Source organism: Medicago sativa, chromosome 5 (assembly GCF_051527215.1).
Source record: "Medicago sativa cultivar Bolivia chromosome 5, Bolivia_mono, whole genome shotgun sequence".
Classification (NCBI taxonomy): Eukaryota; Viridiplantae; Streptophyta; class Magnoliopsida; order Fabales; family Fabaceae; genus Medicago; species Medicago sativa.
The window spans coordinates 70,044,423-70,071,584 of NC_140753.1; the positions used below are offsets into that span (position 1 = coordinate 70,044,423).

At 39.6% G+C, this 27,162-nt stretch overlaps 1 non-coding gene across 1 annotated transcript; it reads left to right on the top strand.

The window, feature by feature from the left end:
• The first annotated feature begins 7,414 nt into the window (after positions 1–7,414).
• LOC146924478 (small nucleolar RNA R71) lies at positions 7,415–7,521 on the top strand. The gene has a single exon (XR_015013027.1). It is a non-coding gene; the product is annotated as a small nucleolar RNA R71 (small nucleolar RNA).
• Positions 7,522–27,162: the final 19,641 nt, after the last annotated feature.

Sequence of the window (27,162 nt, forward strand, 5' to 3'; positions counted from 1 at the left end):
CTAGGTGTAATAGCATTTATTGGGCTTTTGGGGTTGGTTTCAGTTTGACTCGGGAAGACTTCGGAGGGTTGTGGGGAAGAGGTTACTTGTTGGGCTACTTGAGGGATTTGAGCCTCAAGCATTTTGTTGTGAGTAAAAAGAGAATCCACTCTATTGAGAGAGTCATTCAAAATTCCAGCTTTGACTTTAAACTCTTGGTTATGCCTGATGTTATCTAATTCAAAATTTTCTATCAAAAGTTCCAAGTCGGATTTTTGAGAGACTCTTTGGTTGTTTGCAAAACCGGGTGGTGATATTTGTTGTCCAAAAAGATTTTGAGGGGTTTGAGAAAAAATTTGATCATTCCTAAACCCATAGTTTACCTGCTCGGGACTTCTAACAACACTACCTAGTTGACATTCAACACCAGTGTGACCAAAAATTTCATAAGCTTTACAAGGTGGTGAAAGGGGAGAAAAGGTCCATTGATAAAGGTTTTGAGCCATGCCTGAAATCAAAACAGTTAGAGATAGAATAGAAAAAGAGAAAGAGAGAGAGAGATATTATTTTTTTTTTTTTTTTTTATAAATATATATATATATTTGAAACAAATATAAAACGAAAATAGAATAAAATAGAATAAAGTAAAGATTTTATTTTTTTTTTTCTTGAAAGAAATATAAAAACAATAAAATAAAACAACGAAAAAGATTTTTTTTTTTTTTTTGTCTAATCACTATTAAAAAGTTAATCAAATTACAACAACTCCCCGGCAACGGCGCCAAAAACTTGATAGAGCCAAACCGCAAGCGCACGGCCTATCGAAGTAATAGTAGTAAGTAGAGTATCGTTCCGCTAGGGAGTTGTGAATTCAATTAGCTTTTAGAGAATGATTAGAAGAGAAGAAGGATTATGAAATAGGGGGTTAATTGCTGAAGATAAATAACAATAATAATAAAAGAGCCTTGGGATTATTGGTTTATCACAATAACAAACCCTTCACTAGACAAGACTCAAACATCTAATTTCATGGTTTACACCTTAATTTCTAAAGACCGGTTTCCCTTAGCCCCTCACCTTTCCGATGAAAGTCCGGTGAGAGTTTACTTCTAGTAACCAAGCCTATTTCGCTGACTTGATTACTAGAAGATGCATAGAGGATTGAAACTACTCTTTGTCTCAATAATTGCAAAGACTATTTCACTGTTTTGCAATTATTGTCTAGATTCACTTGTTCCAACATCAAAGCTCCGCTCTCGCTTTATGAATTGATGTTTGGGATGATGGATTAACGATTATCAAACCCTCCGCTTTCGCTTCCACAGTTTGATAATTGTTAATCCACGTTAAGACGGTGAATCTAGATTAGAAATTAGGGTTACATAGAAATTAGGGTTTAAGCTTGGTTTGTTTAGGATTATGTCATTAGACTTACCAACAATCCCAAGACAAAGAAGTGTCTACTCACTAACGTTCATTGTAGACATGGGGGAAGAAGAGAAAAAGCAATAAAGTAAAAGAACGATAATATAAAAGTGAACTTTTATTCCAAGAACAAAAGATGAATGTTTATGATGGAGTGCTACTCTATTTATAGCTTTACAATTGACTTAGAAACTAAGCTACTATAAGGGCAAAACAGTAAAGCTGCAACGGAGTAACTTGGGCTTGAAGAAAAACAGCAAAAGTGGTCCTGGAGGGTGGCACGGCCGTGCCACATGTTGGCACGGGCCGTGCCAAGCTTCTGACTTGGTAGAGACATATTTTTGTCTCGTATCTTCATATTCTTGTACTGTATTTGCTCCAGTCCTCTTTCTTTTGCTCCAAGACACCTTCCACCATATATTCGTTCCTAAAATATAATAAAAGACAATTTAAAGTAAAATATTCTAAAAGGAAATAAAATGCAATAAAATCAAATCAAATCTTAAATAAAACTAAACTAAATAAAGCAATAAAATAGACTATCTATGACTCATCAATAGCCCTAATCAATCCCTTGAGTTAGGACCCTCTTTTTAAACTACAGCCCCTAATTCCTTAGGTGGTCTAATAATTCTTGAAGGTTTTACCGAACGTTAACCTATTATCACTAACAAACGATTCTCTATTCCTAGACTAACCCTGTTTATTAGAACAATTCAATTAGGTCTAAGTCGAAAGCCATGGTCAGTGGTCATTCGTTCTCACGAAATCAAGTTATATGTGATCAAGATATAAAAAGCATTAAGAACAATTGAATTGAATAAACTAGAATTGAATTCATAAACAAAATAGAGTTTCACAGCAACATGTGTCAATTAGGGTTACAAAGATTCATCTCGGATCTAATCTCTAAGAGATTTAGCTACTCATAATCGAGTTTACAAATAGCATAATCAATGAAATAATTAAAACATACATGAATTGGTAAAAGGTTGAAGAAATCGCCCTTCTAGCCGTCTCCGATGTCTCAAAATCGCACTTTGCTCTCCAAAATCGTCCCCTTGTTCTTCAGATTGAGTGCAGTATTTATAGAAGTCATGGGCCTGACCCGTCAAAATCGCGCCGCGCCATGTATATTGGCGTGCCGCGATTTCCCTCAAACAGGGAGTATGTAATTTTGCTTCAAAAATCGCAGCACGGCTTGAAATTGGCGTGGCGCGATTTCCTTCGAACAGACTTCAACATTTAAGCTTTTTGCACTCCAGAACAGTAGAAATTGCATAAGAACTCTATCAAAATGTCACAATAAGTCCCTAATATTACGTAATGACAGAATGTCATCACAACCCCAAACTTAAACCATTCCTTGTCCTCAAGGAATTTGCTTGCAACAGTGACAAACGACAGTAAAATAACAGTTACCTGACAAAATGATAGTACCCAAAAGTTCATTCTCCTTCTAGCTAAAGATGAGCTAGTTTGACTTGTTCGCATCCACCAATTCACAACTCCACGCAACAATATGAAATAGGGTTCTACCAGTCGACATGCAGGTCTACATATTACCATACGCTTGAAAAGTTTCTAAACATCAATCAAAGTCAATATCATTACACACTTTTGAGGTCTTAGGGTTGTAACGGGGCTTAGGTGAAAGGTGGGATATTTTTGGATAAGTAGGCTACACAAAATTTGAGTTAGGCATTCCTACGGAAATTATAGCACAAAATTCAATCCTTCGATCATTCACCTTGTGGAAATACAATCAATGCAAAGGTACTAGAGAATATTTTTAACATTTAGGGACAATCGAGTTTGAAGTTACTCGGATTTTCAATGTTTTGTCCCTTTTTCATCATTCAATTTCTTTTTTTTTTTTTGATACACCATTTTTATGTGTATATTTTGCATGACAATCTCATATTTCTTTCATTTTTGTTCTCTTATTCTCTAGTACCCCCACCCCAAACTTAGTTGGTTGCAAATTCCAATAGCAACCCCAAACTTAATCTTTAGCAACATTCTACAATGCCTTAACTCAGAAATTCATTAAGGGACAAGTCCTAAAAGTCTCTAGGCTTGTAATGTAGTTTGTCACCGAACAAAAAGTTCTAATCCTACCGGCTCACAATTGGTTAAGAAAGGATAAATTCAACAAATTAAAACAGGGTAGGCTTCAAAAAGGCTCACAGGACCAAGCACTTTTGCCTCAGTGTGTAATTGACAAAGACCAATCAATAATAGAGAAACAATGCAAGTTCTAGAAATGTAGTTGCATGGAAAACTAATCTAAATATAAGTAAATTGAAAAACAAGATTTGGCAATGAACCTTATGGCTGAGATTTCTGGGAGTATGTGACTACCTAGCAACGCCGTACACTTCGCCTTTGAATCAAGTCACCCCTCCTTTAGAACTTTTGGAATACCGTTTCATCAAACAAATGTTACTAAACTGGAATAGGTCACATGAAACAAAACAAATTAATTAATAAAACAAGTGCAGGAGCAATTACAATAGGGAAATAAGTTCAATGGACTTCGACATTAAAAGGAAAATAAAGAAAATACATCAAAAGAAAAATAACTGAAAATAAAATACAAAGCAGAAAATGCTAATCCATCAGTAGATCAGCCCATGTTAATATCATCATCCGAGTGTCCAGCCCCAGGTGTCCTCAATCCTTCGAAGATGCCATCCCCTTGATCTTGCTCGGTGGTATTGAAATCGTCAGTGATTTCCCTCCTCAGTTTCTCAACCCAACACGGCGGTTGAACATTCAGCAATGCATTAAGGGCTTCAGGGCTGAAATCAATGATCTTGCCCCAAACAAAAGATTGAAAGGGTGTATCGGAAACCCGTGCATTTGCAAAGAATTTGACGATCACGGTTTTGTTGTTCGCTTCATCGATCATCTCATTCAACTTCGTCCACCCTCTCCTTCGTAACTCAGCCTCAAAGAACGGATAATTCACAAGCTTTGTGAATTCAAACTTCCTCTCCCCCACAACTTCAAAACTTTTCATGGCTTTGTGGAACTCTTGGGCTTGGTCATTGATAAAATGAATGGCGTTTTCGGGTGGTTCGGATGCGGTACGAGGGCGTTTGGCTTTGCTTGTGGATGGCTTGGGGTTGGTGGCTTTCTTTGAGTGGGTGTTTCGTGGATTGGAGGCCATTTGTGGTTAAGGAAGATGGTGAAAAGGAAGTTTTGTGAAGTTTGGGAAAATTATGATGGGTTGTGATGGATTGTTAATGATAATGGTTTGGATTGATGAATTTGTGATTGGATTGTGGTTTGATGATGTTTAGGAAGTGATAAGGTAGATTAAGATGGGAAAAATTCGTGAATGGGAAGTCTAGGGAAATTTTTGGTAGAGAAAAGTAGGAAGAATGGAATGGGAAAAATGGTGGAAAAGCTGGGTTTTTATAGACTGGTAGGCAAAATCGCGGCACGCCATATAACAAGGCGCGGCGCAATTTTGATCAAACAGGGAGCATGCTTTGCTTCCTCAGGCCAAAAATTTTGTTTTCTTGAAAAATTTCTGAGTTCCTTGAATTTTTGAAAAACTTTTGAGGAAAGAATCATGCAAGACATCAGTACCTTGCATGATTTTCTTTGCAGGAGGTATACTTGAACAAATTTTTTTAAAACTTTCCTGCCTCGTATTAAAAAGAAAAGAAAAATATTTTTGTATTTTTGTATTTGAAAGCAATAAAATCATACCTGAAAAATAAATAGTGGGTTGCCTCCCACTCAGCGCTTCTTTACCATCACTAGCTTGACTGATGACTATCCCTAAGGATCAGTTGATGTGGCTCCCTCTTCATTGTTTGGGAGTCCTCCTTCACGGTACCGTTTCAGCTTTTGTTCCTTACCCTTGAATGTTCCTTGTGCACCAGACTTCTTTAGGTCCACAGCTTCATCAACAGGCTTGTTTCTTGCCAACCCTTCGTCACAGTACCTCCTAATTCTTTCTAAAGTATCAGAGAGAGTTGAAAGCATACACCATTGAAAAGCAGCCGGCCCATTACGCATCCCACAGGGAATCCTTCTATAAGCCAATTTACCACCTGGACCAGTGGTAGTAGTCTTTATTTCATTGTTACCAGTTGTCAATCCCCCATACTTATTGTCACGGATGTCTCCTGATGATTGTTGTTGCATCTGTCCTTTGCTTACTTCCAGTTGCTTAACACCCTCTATCTTTCCAAGATCTTCAATCACTTCTTGTCTAACTATAGATTCCACACTTTCCATCTCCGTAGATTGAATAGATTGAGATTCAAGGGATTTATCTTCGACTGTTTTTTCCACAACGTCAATCCGGTAACACTTGGGATTCTCATCTTGGTGCTTCATTGCCTCAAAGATATTGAAGACTACCTGCTCCTTATGAAAACTCAACATTAGCTCTCCACGTTCAACATCAATCAAAGCACGACCAGTTGCAAGGAAAGGTCTTCCTAGAATGAGTGGCATGTCTTCATCTTCAGCCATGTCTAGGACCACAAAATCTGCTGGGAACACCAAGTCATTAACCTTGACTAGCACATCTTCAAGTATACCGAAAGGATAAGAGATTGACCGATCAGCTAAAGTAATGGTCATTCTTGTTGGTTTTGGTTCCCCACACTTAAGCTTCTTCATCATTGAAAGAGGCATCAGATTTATACTTGCTCCCAAGTCACATAAAGCTCTTCCAATGTCTACCGGTCCAATTGAACAAGGGATAGTAAAAGCACCAGGATCCTTCAGCTTAGGTGGCAGCTTCTTTTGAAGAATAGCACTACAATTCTCAGAAAGTGCTATGTTCTCATCATCCTTAGGCTTCCTTCGTTTAGTCAACAAGTCTTTCATGAACTTAGCATACAACGGCATTTGATCGAGAGCTTCGCCGAAAGGAATATTCACCTGAAGTTGTGAGAAAAGTTGCATGAATTTCTTGAATTGGCCTTCATCCTTTTCTTTCTTCTTTGAAAGGTGAGGGTATGGAAGCTTCACATATGATGGAATAACCTGTGGTTTGTCTCCATCTTTCAAAATTTGACTCTTCGACTTCCTCAAGATTGAATCTTCATCAATTAACTTCTCACTTTTTTCTCCCTCTATTTTTTTCTTCCTTTCGTTTTCAACTACTCCATGATCATTTTCTTTTTCAACTACACCCTCATCATTTTTTTCAACTACATCATCCTCCTCTACCTCAACTACATCATCAACCTTCTTTGGAGCTTTTGGAACTAAAGGTGTCAAAACCTTTTTGCTCCTCAATTCAATAGCATTACAAGACTCATTCTTAGGGTTATCTTTAGTGTTACCTGAGAATCCGCCTTTACTTTGTTCAGCCAATTGCTTAGCTAATTGCCCCAGTTGAGTTTGAAGCATCTTCCTAGAAGCTTCATTGTTCTTTCTTTCAGCTTCTTGACTCTTCTTCATCTCTTCAAAGTTGCCTTGAGTCATCTTCATGAAGTTCATCATAGTTTCCTCAAGAGCTGATGGCTTCCTTTGCTGTTGTTGAGGAGGAGTGAGCATCTGAGAGTTCAAAGCATTGTTATTTGAGTAGCTTAGATTGGGATGCTTGTTGATGCCTGAATTGTAGTATTGATTCTGCCTTTGATAACCTCCCATGAAGTTAGCTTCTTCATTTGACCCTTCTGGAACACATTCACCGTTGGGATGTTCTTCACCACATAAGTCACACTTGATTGCAGCTACTTGTTGTTGCTTATGAGCCAAAGTGAAGCCTTGAAACTCCTTAGTTAGAGCTTCGATCTGTTTGTTCATCGCTGCTTGGTTAGCAAGGATAGCAGTTTGTTCACTCACCCCAAACACTCCTCTTTCCTTCTTCTTAGCTTCAGCACGATACTCGTTTCCAGCCATGTTTTCTATCAAAGCTTGGACTTCATGATCAGTTTTGCTCTTGAGACTACCTCCCGCGGAAGCATCTAAGAACATTCGAGTGTTTGGTGTTACCCCCTCAGTGAAGATTTGGAGGTATTGCTTCTCGGTGAACTCATGATTAGGGCATCTCTTGAGAAGCAAATTGAATCGCTCCCAAGCATCATACAATGATTCACCTTCTCCTTGCTTGAAGTTAGAGATCTCCATCTTCTTGTCCCAATACTTAGACATAGGGAAGTATTTCTCCAAGAACTTCAGCTCTAACTCTTCCCATGTTTGGACAGTCCCGTTTGGAATTGTTAGCAACCAATCTTTTGCTCTTCCCGTCAAGGTGAAAGGAAATAGCCTTAGCTTCTTTTGTGCTTCAGTCACGGTGGCTGGTTGCACACAAAACTCGCAGGTTTCAGCAAAACGGCTCAAGTGTTCATGAGGACTCATAGCTTCAGTCCCATCGAATTGCTTGTCCCTTAAACCGTTGAGGACAGTTGTCTTGATGTCGAATGCTACGGGTTTAGCTGGTTGAAAAGTGTGGGTCAGTTGACCGCGATGAGTGGCTAACCCGTAGTCTCCAAGCTTAGGTCTTGGTGGTACAACTCCTTCTCCTTCCATAGTTGCAGATTTAGGAGAAGAGATTGTTTCAGATTCACTTGAGAGTTGCTCCGGTACTTGTTCTCGAACACCCGGTGGAACGGATTGAGCTAACCTTTGCGATCGGACAGCTTTCCGAAGTGCTCTAGCAGTTCTTTCAATTTCCGGATCGTACTCTAAGTCGTCCGAGCTCTGTTTACCTCGCATAAACAGCAAAATACCTTAGTAGCACTGCACAACGCAAAGTAATCAAGTGAATATGAAAACGGAAAAATAAAAAATTAAAAACAGAAAAATTAAATTGCAAAAACCCTAAATTATAACGTAATTGCCTTGTTGAAATAATTCAACAGTCCCCGACAACGGCGCCAAAAACTTGATAGACGTTTGGCAAGTGTACCAATAACTATCGAAGTAGTAAAAATATCGTTCCCACGAGGACTGTTTTTAACTTCAATAATTCAATTGCGTTATATAATTAGGATGTATAAAAGTTTATTTTGTTTTGCCACTAGGCAGTAGATTTGGTTTGATTTTAAGAAATCAAATAAAAAAGTAGAGATTTGATTAAGAAAATATGGGAGAGATGAGATCAGATCCGTCGAATCCTCTAAGTTCCCCTAATTGGTCTACTGCACCTATTTGTTATGAACCCTCTTCTAGTTTACGATGATTAACAAAATAGCCCTAATCAATCCCTTGAGTTAGGACCCTCTTTTTAAACTACAGCCCCTAATTCCTTAGGTGGTCTAATAATTCTTGAAGGTTTTACCGAACGTTAACCTATTATCACTAACAAACGATTCTCTATTCCTAGACTAACCCTGTTTATTAGAACAATTCAATTAGGTCTAAGTCGAAAGCCATGGTCAGTGGTCATTCGTTCTCACGAAATCAAGTTATATGTGATCAAGATATAAAAAGCATTAAGAACAATTGAATTGAATAAACTAGAATTGAATTCATAAACAAAATAGAGTTTCACAGCAACATGTGTCAATTAGGGTTACAAAGATTCATCTCGGATCTAATCTCTAAGAGATTTAGCTACTCATAATCGAGTTTACAAATAGCATAATCAATGAAATAATTAAAACATACATGAATTGGTAAAAGGTTGAAGAAATCGCCCTTCTAGCCGTCTCCGATGTCTCAAAATCGCACTTTGCTCTCCAAAATCGTCCCCTTGTTCTTCAGATTGAGTGCAGTATTTATAGAAGTCATGGGCCTGACCCGTCAAAATCGCGCCGCGCCATGTATATAGGCGTGCCGCGATTTCCCTCAAACAAGGAGTATGTAATTTTGCTTCAAAAATCGCAGCACGGCTTGAAATTGGCGTGGCGCGATTTCCTTCGAACAGACTTCAACATTTAAGCTTTTTGCACTCCAGAACAGTAGAAATTGCATAAGAACTCTATCAAAATGTCACAATAAGTCCCTAATATTACGTAATGACAGAATGTCATCATATATGGTCTTTGGGGTTGGTTTTGGTTTGGCCTAGAAGGACTTCGGAGGTTTGAGAGGGAGTAGCCACCTGTTGGGGTACTTGAGAAGTCAGAGTCTCTATCACCTTACTGTGAGTAACTATGGAGTCTACGTTCGATGTATGTTTGGCAAGAGAGTCCTTCAAAAATTCAGTTTGATTTTTAAGCTCTTAGAGCTGCTTCGATTGATCAATAACACATTTTTCTAGTAAAATTTCCAAGCTGGATTTTTGAGGAACTCCTTGGTTGTTTGCATAACCGGGTGGTGTTGTTTGTTGTCCGAAAAGATTTTGAGGGGTTTGAAAAAAAAATTGATTGTTTTTAAACCCTTGATTATATTGAGCATAGTTTACTTGCTCAGGACTTCTAACAACACTACCTAGTTGGCAATCAATGCCAATATGGCCAAATACACCACAAACTTCACAAAGAGGTGATACAGGGGCAGGTGTGACAGCACTAGTATTTATTTTATCAAATTTTTGTGTGAGTGTGTCAACCTTAGCAGCTAGATGATCAAGGGAAGAATTTTCATACATACCTACCTCTCTCTGAGAGGGTGAAGGAGCAACATTAGTGGTGTCCCTTCCGTAGGTCCACTGGAAGTGGTTTTGTGCCATGTCCTCGATCAAAGCATATGCTTCTTGTTTTATCTTGGTTTTCGGGTGTCAAACATTGATTACGTTTGAACCTTTTTAACCGGTGATATCTTATTTTTTCTTGGGAAGGGAAAAAGTAAGCAAAACCCTTGAGAATCGAGGTCCGGGAGTTGTTTTCGCTACGGGAAGGTGTTAGGCACCCATAACGACTATAGTATCCTATAGGAAACGTCTTTAATTTCTACGCGCGCGCTTTATTTTTAAATGCTATTTGAAATGATATTTACACCTAAAGTTTGCTAAGTGAAGAATTGGAGGGAGAAGAATGTTTTTGGATTTTTATTTTAGTTGAATTGAAGGAATTTTGTTCCCTGCCTACGTACCCGTTTAAAGGATCAAATCCACCGTAGTTCTCTTCCAAAAAGGTTTTTGTTTTTGTTGGTTGATTTTAAGTTTGAAAATGGGAATTTTGAAGAATGAGAGAAAGAGGCCTCAAGGGCATGAGATTTATGAATTTGTGAGGTTGGATTAGTGATTTGCAAAATATGGTCAAAGTGTGATTATTTTTCATTGAAATTTGATTAAGAAAATAAAAGGGAAAATGCAATGGGATTTTGATCCCAAGGTTTATTTTGAAAGTGGTTTGAGTGAAGTTTGTTCATGCTTTTTGGAAAATTGATTTTTTCTAAGTATGAATCCTAAACATTCATTTAAACATACAATCCTAAGCATACATCTAAACATGCATATTCTAGCTATATTATAGTGATGTGTGTGCATGTGTCGGTGCTTGTGTCGGTGTACATTATTAGAGTCCATTGTCCTTTACATCATACCCTAGATACATTCTATGGCCTCTTTGCCAAGAAATTAAGATTGCATAAAAGCAAAGTACAAAAAGTCCTAAGTGTTACATTCTAATTTTGGTGAAGCTTAAAGTGCAAGAAGTCAAATGAATATGGGATGAAGTGGTAATGCTTATGAAAAAAATATGAGGCATGAAATAGGATGGTTAGTTAAAACAAGGCATAATAGAGTAGTAATTATAAGCAAGAAGATAGCACTAACTAAATGACAAAAACTTAGCCAAAACAAGTATCAAAACATGCCTAAAAGTTCACCACAATAGCAAAGCAAACACATGACCTATAATCCTAACATTTTGACACTTTACAAAGTATTTAGTTCAGCTCTAACACAAGAATTAAGAGGAAATGCCATGCCAAACTTTATAGCACACTTTTAAGCATATTTTACACTTTATTTTTACAAGAGATTTCTCATTACTTGCAAGACAAGAAACTCATACTTGGACACACAAAACAAGCACATGTTCAGAGATAAACACATCACAAAGTCACATATCTTGTATCAATACTACATAACAAAATATCATGGTCAAATCATAGCAATATTCCACAAAAAAATGCCAAGAAAAGGCAAACAAGTAACAAGAATTAATACACCTATTTTTTGTCCACTTCTATCATACAAAACTATCATAAAAAACACTAAAGAAAACACCAAAGACTCTTGGAAATTTATTTGGAATTTTGTAAAAAAAATAAGGCAAGGCAGGGGTCCCAGTAGCAAGAAAAATGGTGTATATAGCAAAAAGCAGCACAAAAACGAAAGGGAGGAATCCAGGCCCAAGGGAATATGGATCCTGGACTATCCAAACGTACCAGGGACGTTGGATTGATCCAGGATCTGCCAACCCTAGATCAAACGGTTACGAACAAGCAGCGCACCATAAGGCATATCAAGCATACAGGAACAACAGATCTACACCATACACGTTTTTGAGGGACAGATCAAACGGTCAGGGTGAAGGTTCAGGGATGAACCAGACTGGTTCAGGTGAACCGGTCTGGTTCAATCCCTCTATATATTCTAAGAGGCCGGTCCAAGCCTCATTCGTCCCTTCTACTTCTCTCTCTAACCTTCAGACTCTCTCTTCTCTCTCTAACTCTCCACCGTCTTCTCCGGCGGAAATAGCCACCGCCGGTGACGATGAAACCCTAAACTCAACAAAACTTAACGATCTAAAACTTTTTACCGTTCATTTTTTAGCCTAAACACGAATCAAGCATCACAAATGGCAAATAAGACCTGAATCTATGTAGATCGAAACTCAAACTTTACGGTTTTCAGATTTTTCAAAACTCTTCACACTTTTTGAAACGAGGCTTTAATCTATGTTGTTTTCTCTGCTGATGATGAATTTGGACTTGATTTTGTAAAAAACGAACGGTGAATTTTGCAGATCTGTATTTTAGGGTTTCATTTCGAATCTTTTGAAAGTTTTTTGAATATGATGAGACGAAACCCTAAACTGAAGTATTTTATTTACTTATGATGATTTCAAGCCTCGTTTCAAGGAATAAACGGTGAATCTTTGAAGGTTCACATCTTTTAGGGTTTTACTTCAAAATCCTTCGAATTTTTCGAAGCTTTTCTTCAATTCACCGTTTATTTGTGTTCGTTGAGCTTCGTTGAGCTTCTTGCAATGAAAAACGAAGGAGTTTGGGTGATTACCTGAGTTTGATTCGGAGATTCGAACAAAAAAGATCCACGCAATCGTTGATGCTTCTGGTAAGCTTCGAAACCGAAAATAAATCGGTGTTTTGATCTCCTTCTTCTTCGAACTGTGATCTTGCTTCAATTCTTCTTCTTCTTGCTCCTCTCAAACCCTCTGTGATCGTACCAAATGATTTGGTGCTGGAATTGCAGGGGTCGTAGTTCAGTGATGAAGATTCGTCCTTGAATCCCTGAGAACTACGAAGCAATTGCTTCAATTTTGACTTGATTCTGATTCTGGAAAACTAGGGTTTCGTTGAGTTCTTCATTGTTCTTGGTAGTTTCTGAATTTTGATCTAACTGCCAAGAGAGAGAAAATTTTGATTCTGTTTCTGTGGTTTGATGAGTTGGCGCGTGATCATTGATTCTGGCACTGCATTGGGTGATGTGGCCTATTTATAGGCTGCCAAGTGTGATGTTGGACCAATGAACTGCTGACATGTGGATTTAGGCTTAGTTGGCTTCGGCCTTGCTGTATTTTGGACTCAAGGACCATCCTGCAATTTTGAGAATTAAAGGGACTGACCTGCAAAAAATAAAAACTAAAAAAGATGACCTGGACAAAAAAAGACTATCTTGCAATATTTGGAACTTTGGGGACTAAAGTGTAATTGATCAAAAAGGACTTAAACGAAATTTGACCTAAAAATAAAAAAAATCTTAAAACAAAATAACATAAAGGGCCAAAATGCAATTTTAGAAACTTTAGGATTTAGAATGAAATTTAAAATAAAATTGGATTAAAATTGGTAAAATGGAAAATAACGTAAAGTGAGACGATTAAAATTGACAAAACGGAATAAAACGAACCAATGGCTTAAATGAGGTACTTTAAAGTAACCTCTCTCTGCCGAAATTTCGTGTGAAATGACCAAAATGCCCCTGGGGCCAAAACGACTAAAAAAGACTCAGATGCAATTTTAAGATGGATTTTTAACAGGGAATTGAAACAAAAATTCATTTAAACCAATTTGAAGGACTCAGAGACAATTTTTAAGATTTAACCAGGGCTTTAACACATGAAAAGACTAAAATGCCCCTAGGGGCAAAACTGACTCAAAATGACTTCAAATGCAATTTTTGAACTGGATTTTGACATAGAATTGAAATAAGGACTTATACAAACCAATTGAAAAGACTCAAACAATTTTCAAAGACTAAAATGAGTTGAATGCAGGAAATGACTAAAATACCCTTCTATGTGAATTTTGCAAATAACATTGGAATAAAATGCAGAGGAAGATGCAACTGATCAAAGACATATCAAATGACTTGAAATGCAAGAAAGGAAGAATTGAGCAAGTATTTTTAGGTCCAAAATTAGGGTATAACAGCTGCCCCTATTTAAGTTTCTTTGTCCGGAGAGTCAAGAGGCGAAGTCTTAGAGTTGACGGGACGAAGATACTTAAATATTAACATTTACACTGCTTTTGGACATAAAAATACGCTTTCAGAGTTTCAAAGATATGAATGCCATGCAATACTTTGATTATGAATGCAAGACAAACAAATGGAGTCCATGGAACATGTCATGTCACTGGGGGTTCAGATGGACATTGACAGGGTGGACAAACCAGGGGATAGGAAAAGGGTACAAGTTGTTCTTTGGATCGAACTAGTCACTTGACCAAGGAACACAAGACAAGAGATAGGTACAAGCTGTTCTTGGGATCGAACTTGGCACCTGACCGGAAACATAGACATATAGGCAGATACAAGCTGTTCTTTGGATCGAACTCGACACTTGATTGAAGATACAAACAGATAGACAGACACAAACCGTTCTTTGGATCGAACTGGCTGTTTGGCTGGAGGTATAGACAAAAGGGTTGATACAAGTTGTTCTTTGGATCGAACTTGCTTGTTGGATTATCACCACGTCATGTGGGAGGGTGCAAACTGTTCTTTTAGATTGAACTTGCCGTTTGACCGATAACAAAGCATAAGCTGGGTACAAACTGTTCTTTGGGTTGAACTTGTCGTTTGTCCGGAAGCATAGGCATATAAGCAGGTACAAGTGGTTCTTCTTTGGATCGAACCTGGCACTTGACCAGTAACGAGATACAAATTGAAAGTCTGGTTTAACAAGATACCAATTGAGGGTAAATTGTCATTGACTTGATTTGAAGGTAGGCATGACCATTTTGGTTGGCCCAAGAGTAAATTGAGAGTGAATTGACATTGATTTGGATTGAATTGAAAGTTGAAATTGAAAGAGAGATTGAGAGTTGAGATTGAGCAGAGACATAGGCATAGACATTGGATTGAGAGTTGAAATTGAAAGAGACATTGGAAATTGGAATTGAATTGAGACATAGACATTGACATTGGATTGGAGAGTTGCATTTGACATTGAGATTGGATTGGAATTGAATTGAAAGTTGAAATTGACATTGACATTGGATATTGACATTGACATTGACATTGAGATTGGATATTGACATTGACATTGAGATTGGGTTGAAATTGGAGATTGACATTGAAATTGAAATTGAGATTGGAAATTGCTTCGAATTGACACTGAATTGAAATTGAGATTGCTTCGAATTTGTCATTGAATTGAAATTGAGATTGCTTCGAATTTGACAGTTGACATGATTTGAAATTGAGATTGGAGAGCTGGGATTGCATCGAATTTGACAGTTGACATGATTTGAAATTGAGATTGGAGAGTTGAGATTGCATCGAATTTGGCAGTTGAAATTGAATTGAATTTGACAGTTGGAATTGAAATTGAAATTGACATTGAATTTGACAGTTGGAATTGAAATTGAAATTGACATTGAATTTGACAGTTGAAAGTTGGATATGCAACATGTATGTATGGTATAGCAAGATTATTGGATGTATGAGCACATAAAATGCATGATTATGCATGTATGAATGCTTGAAATGCATGATTGGTTGGCAGTTTGACAAAGAAGTTTCACAAAGGCAGACAAGACATTGGAAGATTGGGCACGTAGTGGCTCGTGCTGCTACATATTCACAGGGGAAAAACCTCTTAGGAGAGACCGTCGTGGAGAGACGTATCAAAACCATGGCTGAGGGCAATAAAACTTGTAAAGGAGGGACCCTTGGAAAGTTCTTGGATACAGATCGCCGTTGCTAGGCGTGTCAGTGCTGGGTAAACATTCATTGGATGTTCGCATCTGTGGTCAATGCTTTTTCAACATTTCATTCTTTTTATTTTTCATTTTCAAGCCCCATTTTTGCCTGAACCGCCCTTTCGGGTTTTCGATTCACCGGGGAATAGATTCTTTCCATTGCCCCATTTTTGCCTGAATTGCCTTCACAGGTTGTCAATCAGCGGGGTGCTCATTTTTGCCTAAGCCGCCCTTTCGGGTTTTCAGCTTAGCGAGCTCTTTATTTGCATTTTTCACTTTTCATTCTGTTTTTTCATTCTTGCCATTGACCACAGATCATCCTAGGGAGTAACCTGCTTGTAACATGTATTGAAATAGATATTGACACTCATTTATTCATGCATGTTTCATTGAAATGTACCCTGTTGCTCAGGCTTGCTTTCAAAATAGACAGAAAAAGATTTTCTTTAATTTTCAAAGATGTTTGTTTCAGACATTGACATTATCAAATAGAAAGAAAATATTTTGTATATGGTATTGAAAATGGAAAGAAAAATAGAGTTTCAAACAATAGCACATGCTCAGATTGATGTAGAAGAGTGAGAGTCAACCAAAGGCATGACTTCACGGATTTACAAAGCTTGGAAAATGGTAATCTTATTGGTTGGTGAAACATTGAACACGATGACCGCTACATTTCATAGAAATTTTGAATTCACAAGTACAGAGGCCTCTGATGAAGACGACTGTTGACAGTTGCAGATGCCCCAAGGGGTGATGGTGATTTGCCAGATATATTTACTTGTCTTTACTTGACCAAATTTTTGCATGAACCGCCCTTTCGGGTTTTCGGCTCATCGAGGCGCTCATTCTTGCCTGAGTTGCGTACAATCTCAGCGAGCTTTTTCATATTCATTTTTTTTCCCTAACTTTTGCCTGGATCGCCCTTTCGGGTTTTCGATCCACCGGGAAGCGCATTTTTGCCTAAGCCGCCCTTTCGGGTTTTCGACCTACCACGCTGTTCTTTTCTTTTTAGACAAAGTATTTCTTGACTATATCGGCATTAACAGGATTTGGGAGTTCAACACCATCCATGTGTGTAAGAATCAAAGCACCACCAGAGAAAGCCTTCTTGACAACATAAGGACCTTCGTAGTTAGGTGTCCACTTGCCCCTTGGGTCGGGTTGCTGACTTATCCTTCTTTTCAATACAAGTTCGCCTTCCTTGAATTCTCGAGGTCGGACTTTCTTGTCAAAAGCATTCTTCATCCGCACTTGATACAACTGTCCATGAGCCATAGCATCCATACGTTTCTCTTCAATCAGATTCAATTGATCGTACCGACTTTGACACCATTCAGCCTCAGTTAGTTTTGCTTCCATGATCACTCGAAGAGATGGAATCTCCACTTCCAGTGGGAGAACTGCTTCCATATGGAATCTCCCTTCATTGATCAGTGGTTCTTCACAGTCTTTTGCTTTCAGATACATGATCTCTTCATCAGGGAAATCAAACTTAATCGGCTGGTAATCATCAAGAGGTTGACAAGCAAGATGCTCAGCAAGGATGCTTCCTTTGATTGCTTTCTGAGCTTTGTACACAATATCATATTCAGACAACAACATTTGCCAACGTGCAATCCTTCCAGTAACAGCAGGCTTTTCAAAGATGTACTTGATTGGATCCATTCGGGATATCAACCAAGTCGTATGATTCACCATATAATGACGCAGGCGTTTGGCAGCCCAAGCTAAAGCACAACAGGTCTTTTCAAGCATCGTATACCGAGTCTCACAGTCGGTGAACTTCTTGCTCAGATAGTAGATAGCATGCTCTTTCTTACCAGTCTCATCTTGTTGACCGAGAACACAACCCACTGAATCATCTAACACTGACAAATACATGATCAAAGGCCTTCCTTCCACTGGTGGGACAAGGATAGGTGGCTCCAACAGGTATTCTTTAATGCTATCAAAAGCTTCCTGACATTCATCGTTCCATACAACAGGCTGATTCTTTCTGAGCAATTTGAAAATTGGTCCACAAGTAGTAGTCATGTGAGATATGAATCTTGAAATGTAATTCAGACGTCCGAGGAAACCTCTGACTTGCTTCTCAGTTTGAGGGGCCGACATCTCTCTGATGGCTCGGACTTTGTCAGGATCAACTTCAATGCCTCTCTGGCTGACAATGAAGCCTAGAAATTTTCCAGATCTTACACCAAATGTGCACTTGTTAGGATTCAACCGCAGCTTGTACTTTCTCAATCTTTCAAACATCTTTTTCAAATACACAACATGCTGCTCTTCATCACTTGACTTCACAATCATATCATCAACATATACTTCAATCTCTTTGTGAATCATATCATGAAACAGAGTGGTCATACCTCTTTGATAGGTAGCACCAGCATTTATCAAGCCAAACGGCATCACTTTATAACAGAACGTTCCCCACGGAGTGATAAAAGATGTCTTTTCTCTATCTTCAGGAGACATTCGTATCTGGTTATACCCAGAGAAACCATCCATAAAGGAGAACACTTTGGATTGAGCAGTACTGTCAACAAGCACATCAATATGAGGCAATGGGAAGTTGTCTTTCGGACTAGCTTTATTCAAATCTCTGTAATCAACGCACATTCGAACTTTCCCATCTTTCTTTAGCACTGGTACAATGTTGGCAATCCACTCAGGGTGTTCAGCTGTCATGAGGAAACCCGCATCAATTTGCTTTTGTACTTCAGCCTTGATCTTAAGAGCCATGTCTGGACGAGACCTTCTCAATTTCTGTTTGACGGGAGGACATTCAGGTCTTGTCGGTATCCGATGTTCCACAATCTTGGGGTCTAGACCCGGCATATCTTCATAGGACCATGCAAAGACATCTGGATAATCATGGAGAAGCTGAGTAATCTTCCTTTTCACTTCCGGCTCAAGTGCGGCACCAATCTTGATCTCTCGCTTGTTTTCTTCAGTACCCAGGTTGATGAGTTCAATCTCTTCCTGGTGAGGCTGAATGGCTCTTCTTTCTTGCTCAAGCAGTCGAGTGATCTCATGCGGTATCTCTTCATCATCATCCTCATCTTCGGCTTCATATACAGGGAATTCAAAATTTGGAGGAACCATAGGGTCACTGTGTTCAACGGGTTTATTGTGGTTCAATCTGCATAATATGATTGGGATGATTTTAGAAAAATGTTTTCTATGCAGATTTTTGAAATTAATAAGAAAACACAGATGTTTTGGTTTTTTCTGGCATTACCATTATTTCCAAGAAAAAGGCACTAAAAAGTATAAAACAAAGAGTCGTGAGAAAGACGACAACTTTTATTGATAACGACAATGCCGAAACAAACACGCCCTTACAATGATATCACTTTCTCCTTGGGCAGAGCGAAAGGATTGTTATTTTGAAAACAAAAAACATGAGCAACAAGACACATTACATGGAAGCATGCATGACTAAGGGAACATCAATGGCCTCCCAATTTCTCACAGTGCCTCCTGGTATAACAAATGTAGGCACATGACTACTTCCAGCAGCATCTTCAGCAATAGCATTGATGAACCCAGCACTATAGAAAGTTCCTGTTGAGACACCAGATGTTGGGGAGAATCCAAGGCCCTCTTTACGCTTGTTTTCCAAGATCTGAATCACTTTGCCCCAGCCAGCAGCTTGTCCTTCCTGAACAGCCTTCTGGGCATCTTTCAACGAAGCCATAGCAGTACCAGCCCTCCGGGGTTCTGCACCCTCAACAGCCAAGCCTTGAAACGGCGTCCCTTCAGCGGACCCTGCTTCAACACAAGAGAAAGATGACACTTGTCTAACCAGATATGCTTCCTCACCATGCACAGTGACAATTTTACCGTTCCTCACGAACTTGAGCTTCTGATGCAAAGTAGAAGTTACCGCTCCAGCGTCGTGGATCCACGGTCTTCCGAGGAGACAACTGTAAGAAGCATTGATGTCCATGACTTGGAAAGTAATCTGAAATGTCTCGGGACCAATGGTAATTGGCAAGTCTACCTCCCCGAGAACATCCTTGCGGGATCCGTCGAAAGCTTTAACCAGATAGCTGCTACCCCTCAGAGAAATTCCATGATGACTCAATTGCCTTAGTGTGGACTCAGGCATTACATTCAACGATGATCCAGTGTCCACCAACATGTTGGATATCATATCAGACTTGCAGTGCACCGAGATATGTAGAGCCAAGTTATGGTGTTTCCCTGCTTCGGGGAGCTCGTCGTCACCGAATCCCAAGCTATTGCAAGCGGTAATATTACCCACTATTCCATTGAATTGCTCCACAGAGACTTCATGATCAACATAGGCCTGCTCCAGTATCTTCATCAACACCTTCCTGTGAGCTTCCGAGCTCATGAGCAGAGACAAGACGGATATCTTTGATGGGGTTTGTAGCAGCTGGTCAACAATCTTATAGTCACTTTTCTTGATAAGCCTCAGAATTTCATCCAGATTAGACTCTTCGATAGATTGGCCTGATGGGCCGGTGTTCTTATCAACAGGAGGAACAACTGGCGGAGTTATTGTGGCAATAGGTGTCACCACCTTCTTTTGAAACAAGGGTGGACGGACTTTCCCACTTCTCAGAGTTGTAATTTCACCGGCAACATTGTCAACTGTAGCTGGGGATATCAGAGGCACCTCCACTCCATTCTCAATCATGGTTGCACTGTATTTGTAAGGAATTGCTTTGGTAGAGGTATAAGATACCGGACCAGGTAACCTGATCACCAATGGCTCAACATTCTTTGTCTGAGATACACTTTCAACAGGAGAATCATGGAACACTGGCACAATCACACATACATCACTGGCAATCAAGTGCTTGTCATCCATCAGACTCTGGATATCACTTTGCACCACACAACAGCCCATAGGATTCTGAAGACATCCTAAACAGGAAGCATGATCATGATTGAACAAAGAAGCCTGGCAGAGCTTGACATGTAGCGGTACCAAGGGAGTAACAACATTGCGGACATCCAACATGGGATCCTCTTGAGGAACGGGAACTTTTTCGAAAGCCTCAACCATATTAACAGCAGCATGGTTTGGGAGCGGATTGTCAAGAACATGAGGAACACTATTCTCAAAAGTCAACCGTCCTTTTTCTATCAGGTCTTTCACAATATATTTCAGAGCAAAGCAACCTTCAACATCATGGCCTTGAGCACCCTGATGGAATTCACATGTTAGGTCCTGTCGGAACCTGGGAGGCAATGGATTAGGTGGAGGCTTGCCTGGTCTGGTGACACAGTGTCCCTTGGCCAGTAGAGTTGGGAGCAGCTCACCATACCGCATTGGTATTGGTGGAAAAGAAGGCTTGGGTCGGGGACCCTGTTGTTGCTGCCGTTGCTGTTGGGCAGGAGGTTGTTGTTGTACTTGCTGAGCGATGGCATTGACGGGCACTGGTGGTTGACCCGGTGGCAGAGGATATTGCTGGTAGAACGGTGGGAAGAAAGGATGCTGAGAGTACTGCATGTAGTGATAGGGCAGAGGTAATTGTGTAGCAGCTGCAGACGGGTTACCAGATACCATCCCTACGTCAGATTCTTTCCTCTTATGGTGGCCATTACCATACTTCTTTGGTGCACTGGCTGAAGGTTCACCTTTCTCAAGGACAATAATACCCTCTCGGACAGCCTCCTCTAGTCGAGTTCCCATAGTAACCATATCAGAGAAGTTGTTTGGAGCAGAGACAATCATTCTCTCCTTATATTCCTTCTTCAGAGTCTTCAGGAATGTCTGTGTCAATTCTTCCTCATCAAGTCGAGGAGAAACACGGGCAGCTGCCCCTCTCCACCTCTGAGCATATTCATGGAAGGTTTCATCTGATTTCTGAGACAAGGATTTAAGAGAGTCCCTGTTTGGCTTCAGACGGGTATTGAATTCATATTGACCTTCAAAAGCAGCAGCGAGTTCCTCAAAAGTATGAATGTTGTCTTTGCTCAAGCTAGTGTACCAATCTGCTGCATCATCTGTCAAGCTACTCTGGAAGCAGTGGATCATCAGTGCATCATTATCTGCGTAGTTAGCCATCTTTCGGACATACCGGATAACATGGTTGTGTGGACAAGAAGTTCCGTTGTATTTGTCAAATTCTGGCTCTTTGAATTTCTTAGGAACCTCAAATCGGGATACCAAGCATAGATCACGAGCTTTAGCAGGAGCACCATTATTTCCTCGGCTAGCCTTGACCTCACGGAGTTCTCCAGCCAACTCCCTTAATTGTCTCTTCATAGCTTCCATTGCGGGGTCTTGCCCACGCGGAGTGTCAACATCAATCACCTGTTGCACAGTGTGTACAATAGGGTCGGTAACAACAGTAGTCACCTGAGGCATAGCAGTGGACACAGGAATCTCAGCAGTAACTGGAACAGAAGTGGCTGGTTGTTCTTGTGCAGCCATCATAGTGGACATAGCGTCATGAGCCTTAGCCAGATCTTCTTTCATAGCAGCCAATTCAGCACGGAGCTGAGCATTTTCTTCTTCAAAGTTAGTCATCATCCTTCTCTTGTGAAATCTTGTTTGATGAACTCTATCTGGTTGGTATACTTTGCGAGTACGAGCCACTTTTCAGACTGCGGCGGACAAAACCAGGAGGCAATGAGCACGAGAGAAGTTTTTTGTGACCAATGAATGCATATGATGCATGAAATGTGTTAATGCATATGCCAAAAAGACTCTTTTTTGTGTTATCGAAGGGTTTTAGACAAATTAGAAACTTGTAAACATTACTAAACAACAATTTACATGAACGGGAAACAAACAACCAACATATAGTTTTACAAGACAATTTCAACATAGACAAATGGAAATAACAACAGGAAATGGAAATCCTCAAGCATAGGAAGTGGAAGCGTCATCCTCAGACTCAGACTCATCGCTGCAGTATCGTGCATAGAAGTTACGGGCACCTCTGGCCCTCTTGGAGTCCCTCATAAGCAACATATCCTTCTCTTCAATCTCTCTCTTAGCCTTAGCTAACTCTTTCTTCAGTGTCAAGACCTCATGGGTTTGCTGCTCATCCTTTCCATCCAAAGTCATGATCAAGTTCTCAGCCTCATAGTATCTAGCTCTCCACTGACGCTTCTCCCGACTCTCCATAGCTAGATGCTCCTGATACATCTCCTGGGTAGGTGGGAGTAGAGGCAAAGGCATGGTAGGAGCAGATGCAGACACATATCTCATAGAGGGGTAAGGCATACCAATCTCCTCAGCTTGGTTTATCACCCACTATGTATAGGCCTCATGAGCAACACCAGACCTTACACCCATATGCTTCACCTCTTTCTTTCGAAGCTTAGACCAATCTTCCATGAAATCCTCTCTTATGCCGGTGGGAGCATTAGAGTAGTGAAAGAAGTAAGGAGCCGTAGCAAGATTGATGGGCTTATCTTTCATTGGGAAACCAAATTGTCGCAAGGCGAGCTCCGGGTTATAGTTGATTCCACCCCGGGTACCAAGAAGAGGTACATTAAGAAACTTTCCACCACCAAAGATGATTTCCTTAACCCCAGAAGCGGGAGTGAGCCAAACCACTTCATTAGGTGTGAGGGCCATGATCCTCTGTGAAATAGACCAATTCTCCGGATTGTCGTGGAAAGACTTCGGAAGGTGCGAAATAAACCACCTATAGAGGAGAGGCACACAACAAAGAACGTATCCACGACCCTTGCCGGAACGATCGTGAATAGCATGGTATGTGTCGGCTAGCAAGGTAGGAACCGGATTCTTGGAGTGGAAGATCATAATAGCATTCATGTCCACGAAGTCATCAAGATTCGGAAAGAGAATAAGCCCATAGATGAGGAGTGCAAGAATAGCCTCAAGAGTGTCTTGACAAGTGGTATTGAGGTGAGCTTTCCCAAGAAGATACTCTGAAGTGAACCCTCGGATGCGAGCCTTAGTGACAAGATTCTTGGAGACATCGGAGGTTGTAAGATGGAGATCCTTAGCAATAACCAGAGAAGTAGGAGGATTCTCAAGTCCCACAAAGGGTACCCCCTTAGCAATAGATAGACCCATCAAGTGAGAATAAGCCTCTAGAGTAGGCACCAACTGAAAGTTTGGAAAAGTAAAGCACCGATTCTTCGGATCATAGAATTGCACTAGAGTGTGCACAAGCTTCTCATCCACATTAGTATAAAGAATAGGAAGTAAAGCCCCGTAACGATGTCGGAAACCAGTCGGATCCTCAATCTTGAGTGCCAAATCTCTCAAACTAGCCAAATCCACTTCCTTGAACTTGTAGGACTTAGTTTTCTTCATTCCTACAATGTTTACAAATTCAATTTGTCTAAGCCCTTCGATAACAATGCATGGAAAATGGTTTATGCATGTATGCATGTATGCATGAATGCATGATTATGTTCAAGTTCGGAGAAAACATGGTGGGTTGAAGTTCAAAGTCGAGGAGTCATGGGTGGACACGGTGTCCGGTGAAACTAGGGCTTTAGGAAATAGTAACCGGGTTCTAAAAAGGTTCCCAAGTTGCAACCTCTCCGACGTATATCACGGTGTCACGAGACAACACTCGCTCCATGATTATCCGTGGAAGGTCTAACTTGAGTGTAGTATCGCGTGACGACTAAAACTCGAGACAACACTCGGTTTAGCCTCCGCACTACATCCTAGAAAATGGCCATGGATGGGTTTGGTTATCTACGGTTCATAGCGTCATAGAACAATTGGAAATAAAGTGCCTAAACGCGACAACACGCGCCGACAACATCACCCCCAAAATGCCTCAGCTATGTGGGATTGATCGCATAATCCAAAACACGAGGCAACCCCCGGAATGAATTGTCGATTATATCCCTCCTAAATCCTAAGTTCACTCAGCCCGGGTGCAGGACTTTTGATATTCTCACCCCACACGTTTGCAAGAAATTAAACATTTATTCACATAGGAAAGCAAGTAAAAGAAACAAGTAAAAAGAGCGCAAGCGTGGAAATAAAGACTAGGCGTAACTCTCGAATGTCCCCAGTGAAGTCGCCAGCTGTTTTATCTTGGTTTTCGGGTGTCAAACATTGATTACGTTTGAACCTTTTTAACCGGTGATATCTTATTTTTTCTTGGGAAGGGAAAAAGTAAGCAAAACCCTTGAGAATCGAGGTCCGGGAGTTGTTTTCGCTACGGGAAGGTGTTAGGCACCCATAACGACTATAGTATCCTATAGGAACCGTCTTTAATTTCTACACGCGCGCTTTATTTTTAAATGCTATTTGAAATGATATTTACACCTAAAGTTTGCTAAGTGAAGAATTGGAGGGAGAAGAATGTTTTTGGATTTTTATTTTAGTTGAATTGAAGGAATTTTGTTCCCTGCCTACGTACCCGTTTAAGGGATCAAATCCACCGTAGTTCTCTTCCAAAAAGGTTTTTGTTTTTGTTGGTTGATTTTAAGTTTGAAAATGGGAATTTTGAAGAATGAGAGAAAGAGGCCTCAAGGGCATGAGATTTATGAATTTGTGAGGTTGGATTAGTGATTTGCAAAATATGGTCAAAGTGTGATTATTTTTCATTGAAATTTGATTAAGAAAATAAAAGGGAAAATGCAATGGGATTTTGATCCCAAGGTTTATTTTGAAAGTGGTTTGAGTGAAGTTTGTTCATGCTTTTTGGAAAATTGATTTTTTCTAAGTATGAATCCTAAACATTCATCTAAACATACAATCCTAAGCATACATCTAAACATGCATATTCTAGCTATATTATAGTGATGTGTGTGCATGTGTCGGTGCTTGTGTCGGTGTACATTATTAGAGTCCATTGTCCTTTACATCATACCCTAGATACATTCTATGGCCTCTTTGCCAAGAAATTAAGATTGCATAAAAGCAAAGTACAAAAAGTCCTAAGTGTTACATTCTAATTTTGGTGAAGCTTAAAGTGCAAGAAGTCAAATGAATATGGGATGAAGTGGTAATGCTTATGAAAAAATATGAGGCATGAAATAGGATGGTTAGTGAAAACAAGGCATAATAGAGTAGTAATTATAAGCAAGAAGATAGCACTAACTAAATGACAAAAACTTAGCCAAATCAAGTATCAAAACATGCCTAAAAGTTCACCACAATAGCAAAGCAAACACATGACCTATAATCCTCACATTTTGACACTTTACAAAGTATTTAGTTCAGCTCTAACACAAGAATTAAGAGGAAATGCCATGCCAAACTTTATAGCACACTTTTAAGCATATTTTACACTTTATTTTTACAAGAGATTTCTCATTACTTGCAAGACAAGAAACTCATACTTGGACACACAAAACAAGCACATGTTCAGAGATAAACACATCACAAAGTCACATATCTTGTATCAATACTACATAACAAAATATCATGGTCAAATCATAGCAATATTCCACAAAAAAATGCCAAGAAAAGGCAAACAAGTAACAAGAATTAATACACCTATTTTTTGTCCACTTCTATCATACAAAACTATCATAAAAAACACTAAAGAAAACACCAAAGACTCTTGGAAATTTATTTGGAATTTTGTAAAAAAAATAAGGCAAGGCAGGGGTCCCAGTAGCAAGAAAAATGGTGTATATAGCAAAAAGCAGCACAAAAACGAAAGGGAGGAATCCAGGCCCAAGGGAATATGGATCCTGGACTATCCAAACGTACCAGGGACGTTGGATTGATCCAGGATCTGCCAACCCTAGATCAAACGGTTACGAACAAGCAGCGCACCATAAGGCATATCAAGCATACAGGAACAACAGATCTACACCATACACGTTTTTGAGGGACAGATCAAACGGTCAGGGTGAAGGTTCAGGGATGAACCAGACTGGTTCAGGTGAACCGGTCTGGTTCAATCCCTCTATATATTCTAAGAGGCCGGTCCAAGCCTCATTCGTCCCTTCTACTTCTCTCTCTAACCTTCAGACTCTCTCTTCTCTCTCTAACTCTCCACCGTCTTCTCCGGCGGAAATAGCCACCGCCGGTGACGATGAAACCCTAAACTCAACAAAACTTAACGATCTAAAACTTTTTACCGTTCATTTTTTAGCCTAAACACAAATCAAGCATCACAAATGGCAAATAAGACCTGAATCTATGTAGATCGAAACTCAAACTTTACGGTTTTCAGATTTTTCAAAACTCTTCACACTTTTTGAAACGAGGCTTTAATCTATGTTGTTTTCTCTGCTGATGATGAATTTGGACTTGATTTTGTAAAAAACGAACGGTGAATTTTGCAGATCTGTATTTTAGGGTTTCATTTCGAATCTTTTGAAAGTTTTTTGAATATGATGAGACGAAACCCTAAACTGAAGTATTTTATTTACTTATGATGATTTCAAGCCTCGTTTCAAGGAATAAACGGTGAATCTTTGAAGGTTCACATCTTTTAGGGTTTTACTTCAAAATCCTTCGAATTTTTCGAAGCTTTTCTTCAATTCACCGTTTATTTGTGTTCGTTGAGCTTCGTTGAGCTTCTTGCAATGAAAAACGAAGGAGTTTGG